General features: G+C 41.0%; 1 long non-coding RNA gene across 1 annotated transcript; it reads right to left on the bottom strand.

The window, feature by feature from the left end:
- Window positions 1-8,883: 8,883 nt before the first annotated feature.
- On the bottom strand, window positions 8,884-16,164 carry LOC139756941 (uncharacterized). Its single transcript, XR_011714466.1, has 2 exons — window positions 16,087-16,164; window positions 8,884-15,002 (listed from the first exon to the last, which is right to left on the bottom strand). It is a non-coding gene; the product is annotated as an uncharacterized lncRNA (long non-coding RNA).
- Between the last annotated feature and the right edge of the window lie 3,754 nt (window positions 16,165-19,918).

Here is a 19,918-nt window from a genome sequence, read left to right as displayed (position 1 = left end):
TCCCCATAGAGGGAATTCCTCTTTTTTCCAATATCTACACACGACTTCTGACTCCTTCGGCGCGCCAAGAGCATATGCCTCTTTCTTGAGCGACGACCGTAACAAAAAGGAGTCTTCTGAGCGAGCAGCAAATTAAATGTTTGTTGTTCTCCAATGCTAATATCACACTCCTTGAGCATTGCAATACTTGTCACGTGTGTGCAAAAGCAATATGAAGTTGAATTATGTTACTATAGAGGCATAGAAGTTGATGGACAGAAAGTGAATAAAGCATGGCTTATTTGTTTGAGGCGAGTTGAGGTCGGTCGGACGGTCGTTTGCTTAAGAAGGTTTGTGAAAGTACGGGGGGACCCGAGTTTCTACCTCGGCAAGTACATACATCATGTCGCTTGGCCTTGCAGGTGCGAATCGTAGTATCAGTAAACTGCTCCAATGCAGCAGCAGCCTCCTTCAATGCAACCTCCCCCTCCTGAACAAGTCAAAAAGGAAAGCAACAAAAAAGAATCCGATGGCATGCATACATTGGTGTGTATGTTCCATGGGATAATACAGAGGTAGCAAAACCACACATAGGCGCGTGTCGTTGAGTTTTTCGCTTTCTCACCGAACACGCTCCTCTGCCTCAGTCGAAGCGGGCAGTCAGTCAAGCCTGACTGGTGGTGGTTGGTGTTGCAGTGGGTGCATGTATGCTGCGAGAGGTTCGGCGGGGTCATTCAGCCTCGAGCGTCTTACATCGGTGCAGCAGCAGCCGCCCAAATGATTATGATGACTCTTGGTGGTAGTAGCAAGTCAAGCTGGTGAGGCTGGTGTTGGCCAGACCCAGAGACAAAACATTCATGCATCTTTGGGGCGGGGTGCATGCGGGTCGGTCACAGGATAAGCCATGCATTTCACGGGCCGTGCATGAGCATACTCATATGCTTGTCTCAAAGATTAAGCCATGCAAGTGTAAGTACAAGCATCCTCCTTCAATACACATGCTCTGCTTAGTATGCGTACTGTTAACAAATGCCTCGTCGTCTAAATAGTGACGCTTATGAATGAGTTAAAGTGATTCCCAATGTCCTTATCTACTATCTAGCGAACCCACAGGCAGGAGAACGTAGGGCCTGCGCCAAAGAGGGGGGAAAGAAGATCCTGTTGAGCCTTAGTTTGATATTGTACCGAGAGATCTAAGTTTCTACCTCGCCGCCTCGGCAACTGCATGCATGAATCATGTCATGTCGCTTGACTGTGCGCGTTTCTGCGAATCGTAGGTCTTGGTTTTCTACCCCAAGCTGCTGTTGGTGTTGGCCAGACCCAAAGAAGATGCACTTAGGGGCGGTGCATGTGGGTCGGTCAGAGGATAAGCCATGCAATGATTCTATGATGATGATTGCGGTCTTGAAAACTACTGTTGTTGGTGTTGGGCAGACCCAGTATCAAACCATGCACTTAGGGCCGGTGCATGTGGGTCGGTCAGAGGATAAGCCATGCATTGATTCTGTAATGATGATTACGATCTTGAAACCTACTGTTGTTGGCTAGACCCAAAGACAAACCATGTACTTAGGGGCGGTGCATGTGGGTCGGTCAGAGGATAAATTAGAGAGTGGTGCAGCAGTGTGAATAGCAATAGCTGCTGAAACACGGAGCAAGTTAAGAAGATTGCCGGATGATATCCTTGGTCTTTTCGAAGACATCCTTCTCCATATGGAACCGTTACGGCACATGCTGCGGCACGTGGTAGACGACGCCTCACCATGAAAGTAACAAGTCTTGTAAGGCTCTTCCTGGTGTGAGCGCAGCCTGCCTTCCCCCGTCGCCTTCAATGCAGCACATTTTTGGTTGTCATGGAAATCGTTCTTAGTCTTCTCCGAGGGAGTCCCCAAAGAGGGAATTCCTCTTTTTCCTACATCTTCCCACGGCTTCCGACTCCTTCGGCGCGCCAAGAGCAAATGCCTCTCTCTTGAGCGACGACAGTAACGAAAAGGAGTCTTCTGAGCGAGCAGCAAATGAAATGTTTGTTGTTCCCCAATGGTAATATCGCAATCCTTGGGCGTTGCAAATACTTGTCAGGTGTGTGCAAAAGCAATATGAAGTTGAATTCTGTTACTATAGAAGCATAGAAGTGGATGGACAGAAAGTGAATAAAGCATGGCTGATTTGTTTGAGGTGAGGCGAGGTCGGTCGGTCGTTTGCTTAAGGTTTGTGAAAGTATGGGGGAGACCTGAGTTTCTACCTCGGAGCCTCAGTAAGTACATACATCATGTCGCTTGGCCTTTCTCGTGCTAATCGTAGTATTATTGAACTGCCCCAAAATCGCAGCAGCCTCCTTCAATGCAACCTCATCCTCAACGAGTCAAAAACGAAGGCAACAAAAAAGAATCCGATGGCATGCATACATTGGTGTGTATGTTCCATGGGGTAATGCAGAGAAACCATTACCCGAAAGATACCACACAGGCGCGTGTCGTTGTTTGGGTTCTTCGCTTTCTCACCTAACACGCGCCTCTGCTTCAGTCGAAGCAGGCAGTCAGTCAAGCCTGACTGGTGGTGGTTGGTGTTGTAGTGGGTGCATGTATGCTACGAGAGGTTCGGTGGCGTCATCCAGCCTCGAGCGTCTTACACCGGTGCAGCAGCTGCCGCCCAAATGATTATTATGACTTGGTGGTAGAAGGAAGTCAGGTTGGTGTTGGCCAGACCCAGAAAGACAAAGCATGTATGCACATTTGGGTGGGTGCATGCATGTGGGTCGGTCACAGGATAAGACATGCATTTCACGGGTCTTACATGAGCATATTCATATGCTTGTCTCAAAGATTAAACCATGCAAGTGTAAGTACAAGCATCCTCCTTCAATGCACATGCTCTGCTTTGTATGTGTACTGTTAACAAATGCCTCGTCATCTAAATAGCGACGCTTATGAACGAGTTAAAGTGATTCCCAATGTCACTATCTACTATCTAGCGAACCCACAGGCAGGAGAACTTAGGGCCTTCGCCAAAGAACGGGGAAAGAAGATCCTGTTGAGCTTTACTCTAGCCTGATATTGTACAGGGAGATCTAAGTTTTTACCTCGCCGCCTCGGCAACTGCATGCATACATCATGTCATGTCGCTTGACTGTGAGCGTTTCTGCGGATCATAGGTCTTACTGCTCTACCCCAAACTGTTGGCCAGGCCCATATACCAAAGAAGATGCACTTAGGGGCAGTGCTCGTGGGCCGGTCAGAGGATAAGCCATGCATCGATTCTATGATGATGATTACGGTCTTGAAACCTACTGTTGTTGGCCAGACCCAAAGACAAACCATGCACTTAGGGGCGGTACATGTGGGTCGGTCAGAGGATAAGCCATGCATTGATTCTATGATGATGATTACGGTCTTGAAACCTACTGTTGTTGGTGTTGGCCAGACCCAAAGACAAGCCATGCACTTAGGGGCGGTGCATGTGGGTCGGTCAGAGGATAAATCAGAGTAGTGCAGCAGTGTGAATAGCAATAAGTGCTGAAACACGGGGTGATGACGTCTCAACGTGGAACTAATTAGTCGTGTAAGGCTCTTCCTAGTGTGAGCGCAGCCTGCCTTCCCCCGTCGCCTTCAATGTAGCACATTTTTGCATGTCATGGGAATCGTTCTTAGTCTTCTCCGAAGGAGTCCCCAAAGAGGGAATTCCTCTTTTTTTCCTATATCTACCCACGGATTCTGACTCCTTCGGCGCGCCAAGAGCAAATGCCTCTCTTGGGCGACGACAGTAACGAAAAGGAGTCTTCTGAGCGAGCAGCAAATGAACTGTTTGTTGTTCTCCAATGGTTATATCGCAATTATTGGGCGTTGCAAATACTTGTCACGTGTGTGCAAAAACAATATAAAGTTGAATTATGTTACCATAGAGGCATAGAAGTTGATGGACAGAAAGTGAATAAATCATGGCCGATTTGTTTGAGGTGAGGTGAGGTCGGTCGGTCGTTTGCTTAAGAAGGTTTGTGAAAGTACGGGGGGACCAGAGTTTCTACCTCGGCAAGTACATACATCATGTCGCTTGGCCTTGCGCGTGCTAATCTTAGTATTAGTGAACTGCCCCAATGCAGCAGCAGCCTCTTTCAATGCAACCTCCTCCTCAACGAGTCAAAAACGAAGGCAACAAAAAAGAATCCGATGGCATGCATACATTGATGTGTATGTTCCATGGGATAATACAGAGAAACAATTACCCGAAAGATAGCCGCGTGTCGTTGTTTGAGTTTTACCGAATCGAGAACGAGCACTCAATCTGTCAATCCTTCCTGTGTCTGGGCCTGGCGAGTTTCCCCGTGTTGAGTCAAATTAAGCCGCAGGCTCCACTCCTGGTGGTTTCCTTCCGCCAGTTCCTTTAAGATTCAGTTTTGCAACCATACTTCCCCCGGAACCCAAAGACTTTGGTTTCCCGGAAGCTGCCCACCGGGCCATGGAAATAACTGACTGATCGCTGGTCATCATCGTTTACGGTCAATAAAAGATCTATTCTGCATAAAACAACCTTATGAAATATATTGATGAACGATAACTTTCAAAAACCTTTCAAAACAAGGCAAGGGTAGCGACAACGTAGGGAGGAGCAGTAACAACCAGCTTTGAAAGAACGACTACAGCTCCGAACATGTCAGTAGCTGGCACGCGACAGAGTCGGAACACCAACGATTGCACATTGTCCTGCGCAATGTCGCTGCGCATGTAGTTATGGCTACCACCGCAAGGGAGCAGTGATGGCTTGCCTAACTAACGTATTCGAGCATGTTGATCCTTTGGAATTCTTATTTTCTTTTAGCTAAACTCCATATATGCAAGGTTATATTAGTGAGACGAATATAACGATGTTTTATTGGCCTCAATAATGTTCAAAACCTGCTGTTTTGAAACAGAGAATTGAAGCGTTTTACACAACTAAGGCCGCCAAGCACCTAAAATTGGCAAATCATAAAACAGCAAAGAACCCAACATTTACCAGAATTTGCGAAGCCCAATTCTAAGGTTTGAAAGCCAAGCAGAACGCAAGGGTCAGCGAATCTCATTAGCTTTGTCTAACTATGAACTAGGCAGACGCACTAGAGGACACCCTCCCGCTTAACAATGGTTACTGGCCCACAAAATGAAAAGAGCTTGTTGTTCGGGCTCTCAAGAGGCTGGCTGCCAATTTTGGCCCCTTCGAAAGGCAAATTAGAACGATAGAACTAAGGTTCAGAACCACGATCCAATGAAGTTCGCTGGCAACGAAGCAATAGTGTCCGCGCCTTTGCGACTGCTCCGGGGCTGGTCTCTAGCAATGTTCAGATTGAACCACTGAAGGTAATGCACTACTTTGATCCCAGCCCTGAGCACACGGAAACATAACGCATTGCACTAAGTTTAAAAAACACTTCCTTGTAAACACTTCACCGAGTGAAAAACACCTCTATAAGCACTGTTCCACACTTAAAAAGGAATAAACATGCATGTCTACCAGACACAGCACTTAACATATGTTCAATAAACACACACTAAATTTGAATATATTCAGTCATACTCGTTGAAAACGAAAATACATGCAGTAATATGCAGAGTCAGTTAATATTTCATATAATTTTTTAAAGCAAAATACAGGATCTTGCGAACAAACACAAAGATGAGACAAGAGAACATATGCAGTTATTAGAATAAGGCTCAAATTGAGGTAAATTAATCTTATAATGTTTGCCTGAGAGTAAAGTGAATTAATAAAATGATTGCCAAATACAACACATGTTCATAACATCGAAAACGATGCAAAAATTGATATCAAAAACTCAAATAAGACCTACATGGTGATGAAAAAAGTATAAAGCCATTGCTTGTAAACATACAATCGTGCATTTTTGAGAACTTACGGAAATTAATATACTTTTCTTTGGTATCTCCAAAAAAAATGTTTAAGCTTCTGCATTTTAGATGTTATGCTATATCTTCATTCTAATAAAAATATGCTTTGTACTATTGGGAAAACAGGTCTATCTTTGTACGTTTTTCCTTTGCAAAATTTAACATTAGTACAAATTATCCCTTTTATAGCCACTGTTTCCATATTGTACCGAAAAATTTCCTTCCAATTCCTTCATGTAAACCATTATTACTTTTTTTGGTACGGTAAGTCTACCGAAGTTACCCATACATTCTCATTCATATATACCCATAATCTTATGCTGAAGGCTTGTGAAACTGAATGTTTTTTTTCTTTCTATATTTGTGGTATATGCATACAATTATAATGTCATTATCCTGCGCGGATAAAATAATCTTATTTCCAAACCATCAACTTCCACGATGATCGACTTGTGACATTCATCCTCATTCATTATTCTATCAGTCAAAATGTACCTCGGACATTTCAGTTGGAGAGGGTGTGATATCTATAAAGCTGAGGTAGGTGAAGGCTGCAAGTGGTTAATGCAAACCACTAAACCAAGTGCTGCAGTAGTACGGTTAAGTATCTGAGCAGCAAGATATATATTTTTACTGAACACTGGTGATAATTCTGCAAATAGGTTACAATTATGCCACAGAATTTCTCCGTTATGATACGATATTTGCATGAACACTCCTGCCTGTCCTTCTCGTAAGCAGGATATTGATACACTCCATCATTCGTCAGCGGTAAAGTTGGCCGATACCGAAATTATCAGTCTCTCTTCACTGACGCCTCTTTGTTCGTATCACTGATGCGTTGTTGTGCGAGGTTCGACATTCAATACATCATGAAATATATTGAACAAATTCTAAAAAACTTTCAAAAAGCAAGGGTAGCGACAACGCAGGGAAGAGCAGTAACAACTAGCTCTGAAAGAACGACTACAGCTCCGAACATGTCAGTAGCTGGCACGCGACAGAGTCGGAACACCAACGATTGCATATTGTCCTGCGCAATGTCGCTGCGCATGTAGTTATGGCTACCACCGCTACGGAGCAGTGATGGCTTGCCTAACTGACGCATTCGAGCATGTTGATCCTTTGGAATTCTTATTTTATTTAGCTTAACTCCATATATGCAAAGTTTTATTAGCGAGACGAATATAACGATGTTTAAACTTGCCGTTTTGAAACAGTCTTAGAGAATTGAAGCGTTTTACACAACTAAGGCCGCCAAGCACCTAAAATTGGCAAATCATAAAACAGCAAAGAATCCAACATTTACCAGAATTTGCGAAGCCCAATTCTAAGGTTTGAAAGCCAAGCAGAACGCAAGGGTCAGCGAATCTCATTAGCTACGTCTAACTATGAACTAGGCAGGCGCACAAGAAGAAACCCTCCCGCTTAGCACTAGTTACTGGCCCACAAAAGAAAAAAAGCTTGTTGTTCGGGCTCTCAAGAGGCTGGCTGCCAATTTTGGCCTCTTCGAAAGGCAAATCAGAACGGTAGAACTAAGGTTCAGAACCCACGACCCAATGAAGCTCGCTGGCAACGAAGCAACGGTGTTCGCGCCTTTGCGACTGCTGCGGGGCTGGTCTCTAACAATAATCAGAGTGAGCCACTGAAGGTAATACACTTTACTTTGATCCCAGCCCTGAGCACAAGGAATCAAAAGAACGCATTGCACCAAGTTTAAAAAACACTTCCTTGTAAACACTTTGAGTGAAAAACACCCCTATAAGCGCTGTTCCACACTTAAAAAGCAATAAACATGCAAGTCTACCAGACGCAGCACTGCGAACAAACACACAAAGATGAAACAAGAGAACATATTATTAGAATAAGGCTCAAATTGAGGTAAATTAATCTCATAATGTCTGCTTGACAGTAAAGTGAATGAATATAATGATTGCCAAATACAACATGTTAATATCAAAAACGGTGCAAAAATTTATATCAAAATTCAAATAAGACCTACATGGTGATGAAAAAAGTATCAAGACATTGCTTGTAAACATACAATAGTGCATTGTTGAGAACGTACGGAAATTAATATACTTTCTTTGGTATCTGCAAAAATGTTTAAGCTTCTGCATTTTAGATGTTATGCGATACCTTCATTCTAATAAAAATATGCTGCGTACTATTGGGAAAACAGGTCTATCTTTGTACGTTTTTCCTTTGCAAAATTTAACATTAGCACAAATTATCCCTTTTATAACCACTGTTTCCATATTGTACCGAAATATTTCCTTCAAATTCCTTCATATAAACCATTATTACTTTTTTTGGTACGGTAAGTCTACCGAAGTTACCCATACTTTCTCATTCATATATACCCATAATCTTATGCTGAAGGCTTGTGAAACAATGTTTTTTTTCTTTCTATATTTGTGGTATATGTATACAATTATAGTGTCATTATCCTTCGCGGATAAAAGAAAAAATCTTATTTCCAAACCATCAACATCCACGATGATCGACTTGTGACATTCATCGTCATTCATTATCAATCAAAATGTACCTCGGACATTTCAGTTGGAGAGGGTGTGATATCTATAAAGCTGAGGTAGGTGAAGGCTGCAAGTGGTTAATGCAAACTACTAAACCAAGTGCTGCAGTAGTACGGTTAAGTATCTGAGCAGCAAGATATATTTTTAACTGAACACTGGTGATATTAATTCTGCAAATAGGTTACAATTATGCCACACGATTTCTCCGTTATAATACGATATTTGCATGAACACTCCTGCCTGTCCTTCTCGTAAGCAGGATATGGATACACTCCATCATTCGTCAGCGATAAAGTTGGCCGATACCGAAATTATCAATCTCTCTTCACTGACGACTTCACTGACGTATCACACTGATGCGTTGTTGTGGGAGGTTCTACTTTCAATATATGAAATACATTGAACAATAGATTTCAAAAACCCTTCAAAACAAAGCAAGGGTAGCAACAACGCAGGAAAGAGCAGTAACAACTAGCTTTGAAAGAACGACTACAGCTCCGAACATGTCAGTAGCTGGCACGCGATAGAGTCGGAACATCAACGATTGCACATTGTCCTGCGCAATGTCGCTGCGCATGTAGTTATGGCTACCACCGCTACGGAGCAGTGATGGCTTGCCTAACTGACGTATTCGAGCATGTTGATCCTTTGGAATTCTTGTCTTATTTAGCTAAACTCCATATATGCAAAGTTTTATTAGCGAGACGAATATAAGGATGTTTTATTGGCCTCAATAATGTTCAAAACTTGCCGTTTTGAAACTCTTAGAGAATTGAAGCGTTTTACACAAATAAGGCGCCAAGCACCTAAAATTGGCAAATCATAAAACAGCAAAGAACCCAACATTTACCAGAATTTGCGAAGCCCAATTCTAAGGTTTGAAAGCCAAGCAGAACGCAAGGGTCAGCGAATCTCATTAGCTTTGTCTAACTATGAACTAGGCAGACGCACTAGAGGAAACCCTCCCGCTTAACACTGGTTACTGGCCCACAAAATGAAAAAGGCTTGTTGTTCGGGCTCTCAAGAGGCTGGCTGCCAATTTTGGCCCCTTCGAAACGCAAATTAGAACGGTAGAACCAAGGTTCAGAACCCACGATCCAATGAAGTTCGCTGGCAACGAAGCAACGGTGTCCGCGCCTTTGCGACAGCGACGGGGCTGGTCTCTAACAATGTTCAGATTGAGCCACTGAAGGTAATACACTACTTTGATCCCAGCCCTGAGCACACGGAAACATAAGAACGCATTGCACTAAGTTTAAAAAACACTTCCTTGTAAACACTTCACCGAGTGAAAAACACCTCTATAAGCACTGTTCCACACTTAAGGAATAAAAATGTATGTCTACCAGACAGCACTTCACATATGTTCAATAAACACACTAAATTTGAATATATTCAGTCATACTCGTTGAAAACGAAAATACATGCAGTAATATGCACAGTTAATATTTCATATAATTTTTTAAAGCGAATACAGGATCTTGCGAACACACAAAGATGAAACAAGAGAACATATGCAATTATTAGAATATGGCTCAAATTGAGGTAAATTAATCTTAAAATGTTTGCCTGAGAGTAAAGTGAATGAATAAAATGAATGCCAAATACAACACCTGTTAACATCAAAAACGGTGCAAAAATTGAAATCAAAAACTCAAATAAGACCTACATGGTGATGAAAAAAGTATAAAGTCATTGCTTGTAAACAAAATCGTGCATTTTTGAGAACTTACGGAAATTAATATACTTTTTTGTATCTGGAAAAAAAATGTTTAAGCTTCTGCATTTTAGATGTTATGCGATACCTTCATTCTAATAAAGATATGCTTCGTACTATTGGGAAAACAGGTCTATCTTTGTACGTTTTTCTTTTGCAAAATTTCATATTAGCACAAAGTATCCCTTTTATAACCACTGTTTCCATATTGTACCGAAATATTTCCTTCCAATTCCTTCATATAAATCATTACTTTTTTGGTACAGTAAGTCTACCAAAGTTACCCATACTTTCTCCTTCACATATACCCATAATCTTATGCTGAAGGCTTGTGAAACTGAACAATGTTTTTTTTCTTTCTATATTTGTGGTACATGTATACAATTATAGTGTCATTCTCCTTCGCGGATAAAAAAAAAAAATCTTATTTCCAAACCATCAACTTCTACGATGATCGACTTGTGACATTCATCCTCATTCATTATCCTACAATCAAAATGTACCTCGAACATTTCAGTTGGAGAGGGTGTGACATCTATAAAGCCGAGGTAGGTGAAGGCTGCAAGTGGTTAATCCAAACCACTGAACCAAGTGCTGCAGTAGTACGGTTAAGTATCTGAGCAGCAAGATATATTCTTAACTGAACACTGGTGATATCAATTCTGCAAATAGGTTACAATTATGCCACACGATTTCCCCGTTATAATACGATATTTGCATGAACACTCCTGCCTGTCCTTCTCGTAAGCAGGATATTGATACACTCCATCATTCGTCAGCGGATAAAGTTGGCCGATACCGAAATTATCAATTTCTCTTCACTGACGACTCTTCGTTCGTATCACACTGATGCGTTGTTGTGCGAGGTTCGACATTCAATACATCATGAAATATATTGAACAATAAATTTCAAAACCCTTCAAAACAAAGCAAGGGTAGCGACAACGCAGGGAAGAGCAGTAACAACTAGCTCTGAAAGAACGACTACAGCTCCGAACATGTCAGTAGCTGGCACGCGACCGAGTCGGAACACCAACGATTGTACATTGTCCTGCGCAATGTCGCTGCGCATGTAGTTATGGCTACCACCGCTACGGAGCAGTGATGGCTTGCCTGACTGACGTATTCGAGCATGTTGATCCTTTGGAATTCATATCTTATTTAGCTAAACTCCATATATGCAAAGTTTTATTAGTGAGACGAATATAACTGTTTTATTGGCCTCAATAATGTTCAAAACTTGCCGTTTTTAAACTTAGAGAACTGAAGCGTTTTACACAACTAAGGCGCCAAGCACCTAAAATTGGCAAATCATAAAACAGCAAAGAACCCAACATTTACCAGAATTTGCGAAGCCCAGTTCAAAGGTTTGAAAGCCAAGCAGAACGCAAGGGTCAGCGAATCTCATTAGCTTTGTCTGTGAACTAGGCAGGGCACTAGAGGAAACCCTCCCTCTTACCACTGGTTACTGGCCCACAAAATAAAAAGTGCTTGTTGTTCGGGCTCTCAAGAGGCTGGCTGCCAATTTTGGCCCCTTCGAAAGGCAAATTAGAACGCTGGAACTAAGTTTCAGAACCCACGACCCAATGAAGTTCGCTGGCAACGAAGCAACGGTGTCCGCGCCTTTGAGACTGCTGCGGGGCTGGTCTCTAACAATAATCAGAGTGAGCCACTGAAGATAATTCACTTTACTTTGATCCCAGCCCTGAGCACATGGAATCATAAGAACGCATTGCACTAAGTTTAAAAAACACTTCCTAGTAAAAACTTCACCGAGTGAAAAACACCCCTATAAGCGCTGTTCCACACTTAAAAAGCAATAAACATGTAAGTCTACCAGACGCAGCACCGCGAACAAACACACAAAGATGAAACAAGAGAACATTAATTATTAGAATAAGGCTCAAATTGAGGTAAATTAATCTTATAATATCTGGCAATCTGTAAAGTGAATGAATATAATGATTGCCAAATACACCACCTGTTGATAAAAACGGTGCAAAAATTTATATCAAAATTCAAATAAGACCTACATGGTGATGAAAAAAGTATAAAGACATAGCTTGTAAACATACAATAGTGCATTGTTGAGAACGTACGGAAATTAATATACTTTTCTTTTGTATCTGCAAAAATGTTTAAGCTTTTGCATTTTAGATGTTATGCGATACCCTCATTCTAATAAAAAAAAATATGCTTCGTACTATTGGGAAAATAGGTCTATCTTTGTATGTTTTTCCTTTGCAAAATTTAATATTGGCACAAAGTATCCCTTTTATAACCAGTTTCCATAATGTATCGAAATATTTCCTTCCAATTCCTTCATGTAAACCATTATTACTTTTTTTGGTACATTAAGTCTACCGAAGTTACCCATACTTTCTCCTTTATATATACCCGTAATTTTGTGCTGAAGGCTTGTGAAACAGAACAATTTCTTTTTTTTTCTATATTTGTGGTATATGTATACAATTATAGCGTCATTATCCTTCGCGGATAAAAAAAAAAATCTTATTTCCAAACCATCAACTTCTACGATGATCGACTTGTGACATTCATCCTCATTCATTATCCTAACAATCAAAATGTACCTCGAACATTTCACTTGAAGAGGGTGTGATATCTACCAAGTTGAGGTACGTGAAGGCTGCAAGTGGTTAATCCAAACCACTGAACCAAGTGCTGCAATAGTACGGTTAAGTATCTGAGCAGCAAGATATATTCTTAACTGAACACTGGTGATATCAATTCTGCAAATAGGTTACAATTATGCCACACGATTTCCCCGTTATAATACGATATTTGCATGAACACTCCTACCTGTCCTTCTCGTAAGCAGGATATTGATACACTCCATTCGTCAGCGATAAAGTTGGCCGATACCGAAATTATCAATTTCTCTTCACTGAAGACTTCGTTCGTATCACACTGATGCGTTGTTGTGTGTTGTGGGAGGTTCGACATTCAATACATCATGAAATATATTGAACAATAAATTTCAAAACCCTTCAAAACAAAGCAAGGGTAGCGACAACGCAGGGAAGAGCAGTAACAACTAGCTCTGAAAGAACGACTACAGCTCCGAACATGTCAGTAGCTGGCACGCGACCGAGTCGGAACACCAACGATTGCACATTGTCCTGCGCAATGTCGCTGCGCATGTAGTTATGGCTACCACCGCTACGGAGCAGTGATGGCTTGCCTAACTGACGTATTCGAGCATGTTGATCCTTTGGAATTCATATTTTATTTAGCTAAACTCCATATATGCAAAGTTTTATTAGTGAGACGAATATAACGATGTTTTATTGGCCTCAATAATGTTCAAAACTTGCCGTTTTGAAACTGTCTTAGAGAATTGAAGCGTTTTACACAACTAAGGCACCAAGCACCTAAAATTGGCAAATCATAAAACAGCAAAGAACCCAACATTTACCAGAATTTGCGAAGCCCAATTCTAAGGTTTGAAAGCCAAGCAGAACGCAAGGGTCAGCGAATCTCATTAGCTTTGTCTAACTATGAACTAGGCAGACGCACTAGAGGAAACCCTCCCGCTTAACACTGGTTACTGGCCCACAAAATAAAAAGAGCTTGTTGTTCGGGCTCTCAAGATGCTGGCTGCCAATTTTGACCCCTTCGAAAGGTAAATTAGAACGATAGAACTAAGTTTCAGAACCCACGACCCAATGAAGCTCGCTGGCAGCGAAGCAACGGTGTCCGCGCCTTTGCGACTGCTGCGGGGCTGGTCTCTAACAATAATCAGAGTGAGCCACTGAAGATAATACACTTTACTTTGATCCCAGTCCTGAGCACACTGAAACATAAGAACGCATTGCACTAAGTTTAAAAATCACTTCCTTGTAAACACTTCACTGAGTGAAAAACACCCCTGTAAGCGCTGTTCCACACTTAAAAAGCAATAAATATGTATGTCTACCAGACGCAGCACTTCGCATATGCTCCATAAACACACACAAAATTTGATTATAAGTGAATAATCCAAAGAAAGCAGTGAAGGTTAACGGAAGATAGGAGGGCTGAAAGAAGAGTGTTGATCATGGCTTTCTAAACGAAACCAAAATGGCGTCCTAGTTAGGAGCTGTGTAATCTTCCTACGTATTGATACGTCGAATAAAAGCTCAAGCAAGCCCCACTTGTCAAGGAAAAATGCACAGAAACATTGCCTTAGTGCTAAGGAAAGTCTGACTTACCAAAAAAAACGAGTAGACACCAAGACATCAGGCAACACAGACTGGAAATACAGAGCGTAAGAACACATCAGTCTTTGGAACAGACACAGAGAAGACTAAAAATGGCGGCCGAGCTCAGCAGCAAGAAACATATACAAAGAAGCGCAATTTCAGACTTTGACATACTAATTTTTGTGATGTTTTTCATACACGTGAAGGAGGTACCACCCTCCTTGACTCGACGGTTTATCGCCCTATCAACCTTGCACGTGAAGGAGGTACAAACCTCCTTGACTCGACGAAGGTTTACCCCACTATCAACCTTACACGTGAAGGAGGTACAACCCTCCTTGACTCGACGAAGGTTTACCTCACTATCAAACTTGCACGTGAAGGAGGTACAACCCTCCTTGACTCGACGAAGGTTTACCCCACTATCAAACTTGCACGTGAAGGAGGTACCACCCTCCTTGACTCGATGAAGGTTTACTCCACTATCAAAATTGCACGTGAAGTAGGTACCACCCACCTTGAACCGACGAAGGTTTACCCCACGTGAAGGAGGTACAACCCTCCTTGAGGCAAGACGAGTGCTGTCATGACGGCTTCCTCCCTCCCTCTTGCGATGTCAGTAGACGACTGAGGGTGACGTGGTCCTCGACGGTGGTGGGAAGGTCATCATATCCAACCCGTTGTTTGACTGGAATTATGGAAATGAACGGTGTCTTAATTTCTATTTCAACTTGAACACATTACGGCATATTTTGAATAAGTTGAATTACAACATGTTGTATATAACATCTACCAGTCTTTATTTGTGGGTTATGATAGAGCTGAAGTCATGGGTACATTATAGATTAATCTATTATCATCCATCTTTGAATATTTGCTTAAAATGGGTGGCAACTACGAGGACAAAAACCTCACTAGCAATGTTATCCTTACTATTCTTGTTCTGTGAAAATCTAGGGTAAACAAAATGCAATCGGATGTCATCATTTACCAGCAAAAGGAGCTTCAAAAGCTGGTCTCTTATTGTTTGTATACTGCAGACATAAAACTTAAGTAGTCATTATTCCCATGTTGAGCTAAACTGCTAATTGAGGCAAGTAACCATATAACTAACAACCTATATGGCCTATAAGCCTAATTTCATAACTTTTATAATCTACGTAATACCTTTAATATGAAAATGAGGTTATAATAATGTCTGAAATATTTCCAAATATATTGCCTACTTCATTGTTATCAAAACTTAGCCATACCCATATATAGTTACCCGCGAACAGACACTTCGGATTTGGCTGCTAATAAACTCCGATGCAAGTATTTCATTCTCTATACATCATTCACCATTGCTGCCATGTTCCACACCTTTTCACACTGAGCACACGGAAACAAAACGAATTGCACCAAGTTTAAAAAACACTTCCTTGTAAACACTTCACCGAGGGAAAAACACCCCTATAAGCATTGTTCCACACTTAAAAAGCAATAAACATGTATGTCTACCAGACAGCACTTCACATATGTTCAATAAACACACACAAAATTTGAATATAAGTGAATAATCCAAAGAAAGCAGTGAAGGTTAACGGAAGATAGGAGGGCTGAAAGAAGAGTGTTGATCATGGCATTCTAAACGAAACCAAAATGGCGTCCTAACTAGGAGCTGTGCAATCCTTCCTACGAATTGATACATCGAATAAAAGCTCAAGAAAGCCTCACTTCTCAAGGAAAATGCATAGAAACATTGCCATAGTGCTAAGGAAGGTCTGACTTACCAAAAATAAGAGTAGACACCGAGACATCAGGCTACACAGACTTGAAATACAGAACGTAAGAACACATCCGTCTTTGGCACCGACACAGAGAAGACTGAAAACGGCGGCCGAGCTCAGCAGCAAGAAACATATATAAAGAAGCGCAATTTCAGATTTGACATACTAATTTTTGTGATGCTTGCAGTAACGCCATCTGGGGGCGAATCAAGAACTATTAGAAAACGGGAAACAGAGCTTAACTATCAAAGAAAACGAGGACCTTAAAAGTAATTGCAAGATATATAAATCTGCCGTAATTTCTGCAGGGAATAAAGTCCTTTATTGTACTTTGTGTGGTATAAATGTTATGTTTGGCCTTAACAATGATAAGACTTAATACAAATTGACATTATGTTAACTTATACAAAATTCTTTGCTAGTGCTGATATGAATTAGTAATTATGTATACATGTCATGATCCTATCTTCGGTTTGTGCTGGTAATTTATGGTAATCTAGATTTCTTTCCCTAATACTCTTACATTTCACCTTATTCTTGAATATTGTGATAAAAGGAAACAAATTATCGTGTGATATTCATTTGGTGCAATACAGTATTGATAAATATATATCAGAACATTTTTTTCACCGTGTGATGGACTGTATGTACATGCGTACACACATGCATGCAGTAATACAAAATAGGATATCAAAGTGTAACTGTGTGACATGCATGCATATCGAAATTCACATATAATCACAAGCAGTCATAAATCTGCTTAAAATATAAACACAGACAGTAATATATTATAGTCTTTAAAGAATTCAATAGTGCATTGTACATGGATGTAATATAGTTATCAAGTCTTACAGATTAAGATAATTCTTTCAAAGTATAACAAACTGATGTGCAAGAGTATTTCTATCTACATGGAAATATATTCAGTCATACTCGTTGAAAACGAAAACACAGGTAGTAATATGCAGAGTCAGTTTATATTTTATATAATTTTGTAAAGTGAAATACAGGATCTTGCGAACAAACACACAAAGATGAAAAAAAGAGAATATACGCAATTATTAGAATAGGGTTCAAATTGAGGTAAATCAATCTTATAATGTCTGCCTCACAGTAAATGAATTTAATGATTGCCAAATACAACACCTGTTAATAACATCAAAAACGGTGCAAAAATGTATATCAAAACAACTCAAATAAGACCTACATGGTGATGAAAAAAGTATCAAGCCATTGCTTGTAAACATACAATAGTGCATTGTTGAGAACGTACGGAAATAAATATACTTTTCTTTCGTATCTGCAGAAATGTTTAAGCTTCTGCATTTTAGATGTTTTGTGATACCCTCATTCTAATGAAAATTAATATGCTTCGTACTATTGGGAACACAGGTCTATCTTTGTACGTTTTTCTTTTGCAAAATTTCATATTAGCACAAATTATCCCTTTTATAACCAGTTACCATATTTTACCGAAATATTTCCTTCCAATTCCTTCATATAAACCATTATTACTTTTGTGGTACAGTAAGTCCACCGAAGTTACCCATACTTTCTCCTTTCTATATACCCATACTTTTATGCTGAAGGCTTGTGAAACAGAACAATGTTTTTTTTCTATATTTGTGGTATATATTAAGAGGGTGAAGGCATGTACAGAGCATCAGATTGGGGAAGAGCAGTGTGGTTTCAGAAGTGGTAGAGGATGTGTGGATCAGGTGTTTGCTTTGAAGAATGTTTGTGAGAAATACTTAGAAAAGCAAATGGATTTGTATGTAACATTTATGGATCTGGAGAAGGCATATGATAGAGTTGATAGAGATGCTCTGTGGAAAGTATTAAGACTATATGGTGTAGGAGGCAAGTTGTTAGATGCAGTGAAAAGTTTTATCGAGGATGTAAGGCATGTGTACGTGTAGGAAGAGAGGAAAGTGATTGGTTCTCAGTGAATGTAGGTTTGCGACAGGGGTATGTGATGTCTCCATGGTTGTTTAACTTGTTTATGGATGGGGTTGTTAGGGAGGTGAATGCAAGAGTTTTGGAAAGAGGGGCGAGTATGCAGTCTGTTGTGGATGAGAGAGCTTGGGAAGTGAGTCAGTTGTTGTTCGCTGATGATACAGCGCTGGTGGCTGATTCATGCGAGAAACTGCAGAAGCTGGTGACTGAGTTTGGTAAAGTGTATGAAAGAAGAAAGTTGAGAGTAAACGTGAATAAGAGCAAGGTTATTAGGTACAGTAGGGTTGAGGAGTCAAGTCAATTGGGAGGTAAGTTTGAATGGAGAAAAACTGGAGGAAGTGAAGTGTTTTTAGATATCTGGGAGTGGATTTGGCAGCGGATGGAACCATGGAAGCGGAAGTGAATCATAGGGTGGGGGAGGGGGCGAAAATTCTGGGAGCCTTGAAGAATGTGTGGAAGTCGAGAACATCATCTCGGAAAGCAAAAATGGGTACGTTTGAAGGAATAGTGGTTCCACCAATGTTATATGGTTGCGAGGCGTGGGCTATGGATAGAGTTGTGCGGAGGAGGGTGGATGTGCTGAAAATGAGATGTTTGAGGACAATATGTGGTGTGAGGTGGTTTGATCGAGTAAGTAATGCAAGGGTAAGAGAGATGTGTGGCAATAAAAAGAGTGTGGTTGAGAGAGCAGAAGAGGGTGTTTTGAAATGGTTTGGTCACATGGAGAGAATGAGTGAGGAAAGATTGACCAAGAGGATATATGTGTCAGAGGTGGAGGGAACTAGGAGAAGTGAGACCAAATTGGAGGTGGAAAGATGGAGTGAAAAAGCTTTTGAGTGATCGGGGCCTGAACATACAGGAGGGTGAAAGGCGTGCAAGGAATAGAGTGAATTGGAACGATGTGGTATACCGGGGTCGACGTGCTGTCAATGGATTGAACCAGGGCATGTGAAGCATCTGGGGTAAACCATGGAAAGTTCTGTGGGGCCTGGATGTGGAAAGGGAGCTGTGGTTTCGGTGCATTATTACATGACAGCTAGAGACTGAGTGTGAACGAATGTGGCCTTTGTTGTCTTTTCCTAGCGCTACCTCGCACACATGAGGGGGGAGGGGGTTGTTATCTCATGTGTGGCGAGGTGGCGATGGAAATTATAAAGGCAGACAGTATGAATTATGTACATGTGTATATATGTATATGTCTGTGTATATATATGTATACGTTGAGATGTATAGGTATGTATATTTGCGTGTGTGGACGTGTATGTATATACATGTGTATGTGGGTGGGTTGGGCCATTCTTTCGTCTGTTTCCTTGCGCTACCTCGCTAACGCGGGAGACAGCGACAAAGCAAAATAAAATAAAAAAATGTATACATTATAGTGTCATTATCCTTCGTGGATAAAAAAAAAAAAAAATCATTTCCAAACCATCAACTTCTACGATGATCGACTGTGACATTCATCCTCATTCATTATCCTATCAATCAAAATGTACCTCGGACATTTCAGTTGGAGAGGGTGTGATATCTATAAAGCCGAGGTAGGTGAAGGCTGCAAGTGGTTAATGCAAACCACTGAACCAAGTGCTGCAGTAGTACGGTTAAGTATCTGAGCAGCAAGATATATTCTTAACTGAACACTGGTGATATCAATTCTGCAAATAGGTTACAATTATGCCACACGATTTCCCCGTTATAATACGATATTTGCATGAACACTCCTGCCTGTCCTTCTCGTAAGCAGGATATTGATACACTCCATCATTCGTCAGCGGTAAAGTTGGCCGATACTGAAATTATTAACTTCTCTCTCTTCACTGACGACTCTCCTTTCGTATCACACTGATGCGTTGTTGTGGGAGGTTCGACATTCAATACA

Source organism: Panulirus ornatus, chromosome 23 (genome assembly GCF_036320965.1).
Source record: "Panulirus ornatus isolate Po-2019 chromosome 23, ASM3632096v1, whole genome shotgun sequence".
NCBI lineage: Eukaryota > Metazoa > Arthropoda > Malacostraca > Decapoda > Palinuridae > Panulirus > Panulirus ornatus.
This window is presented reverse-complemented; position numbering and strand designations above follow the sequence as displayed.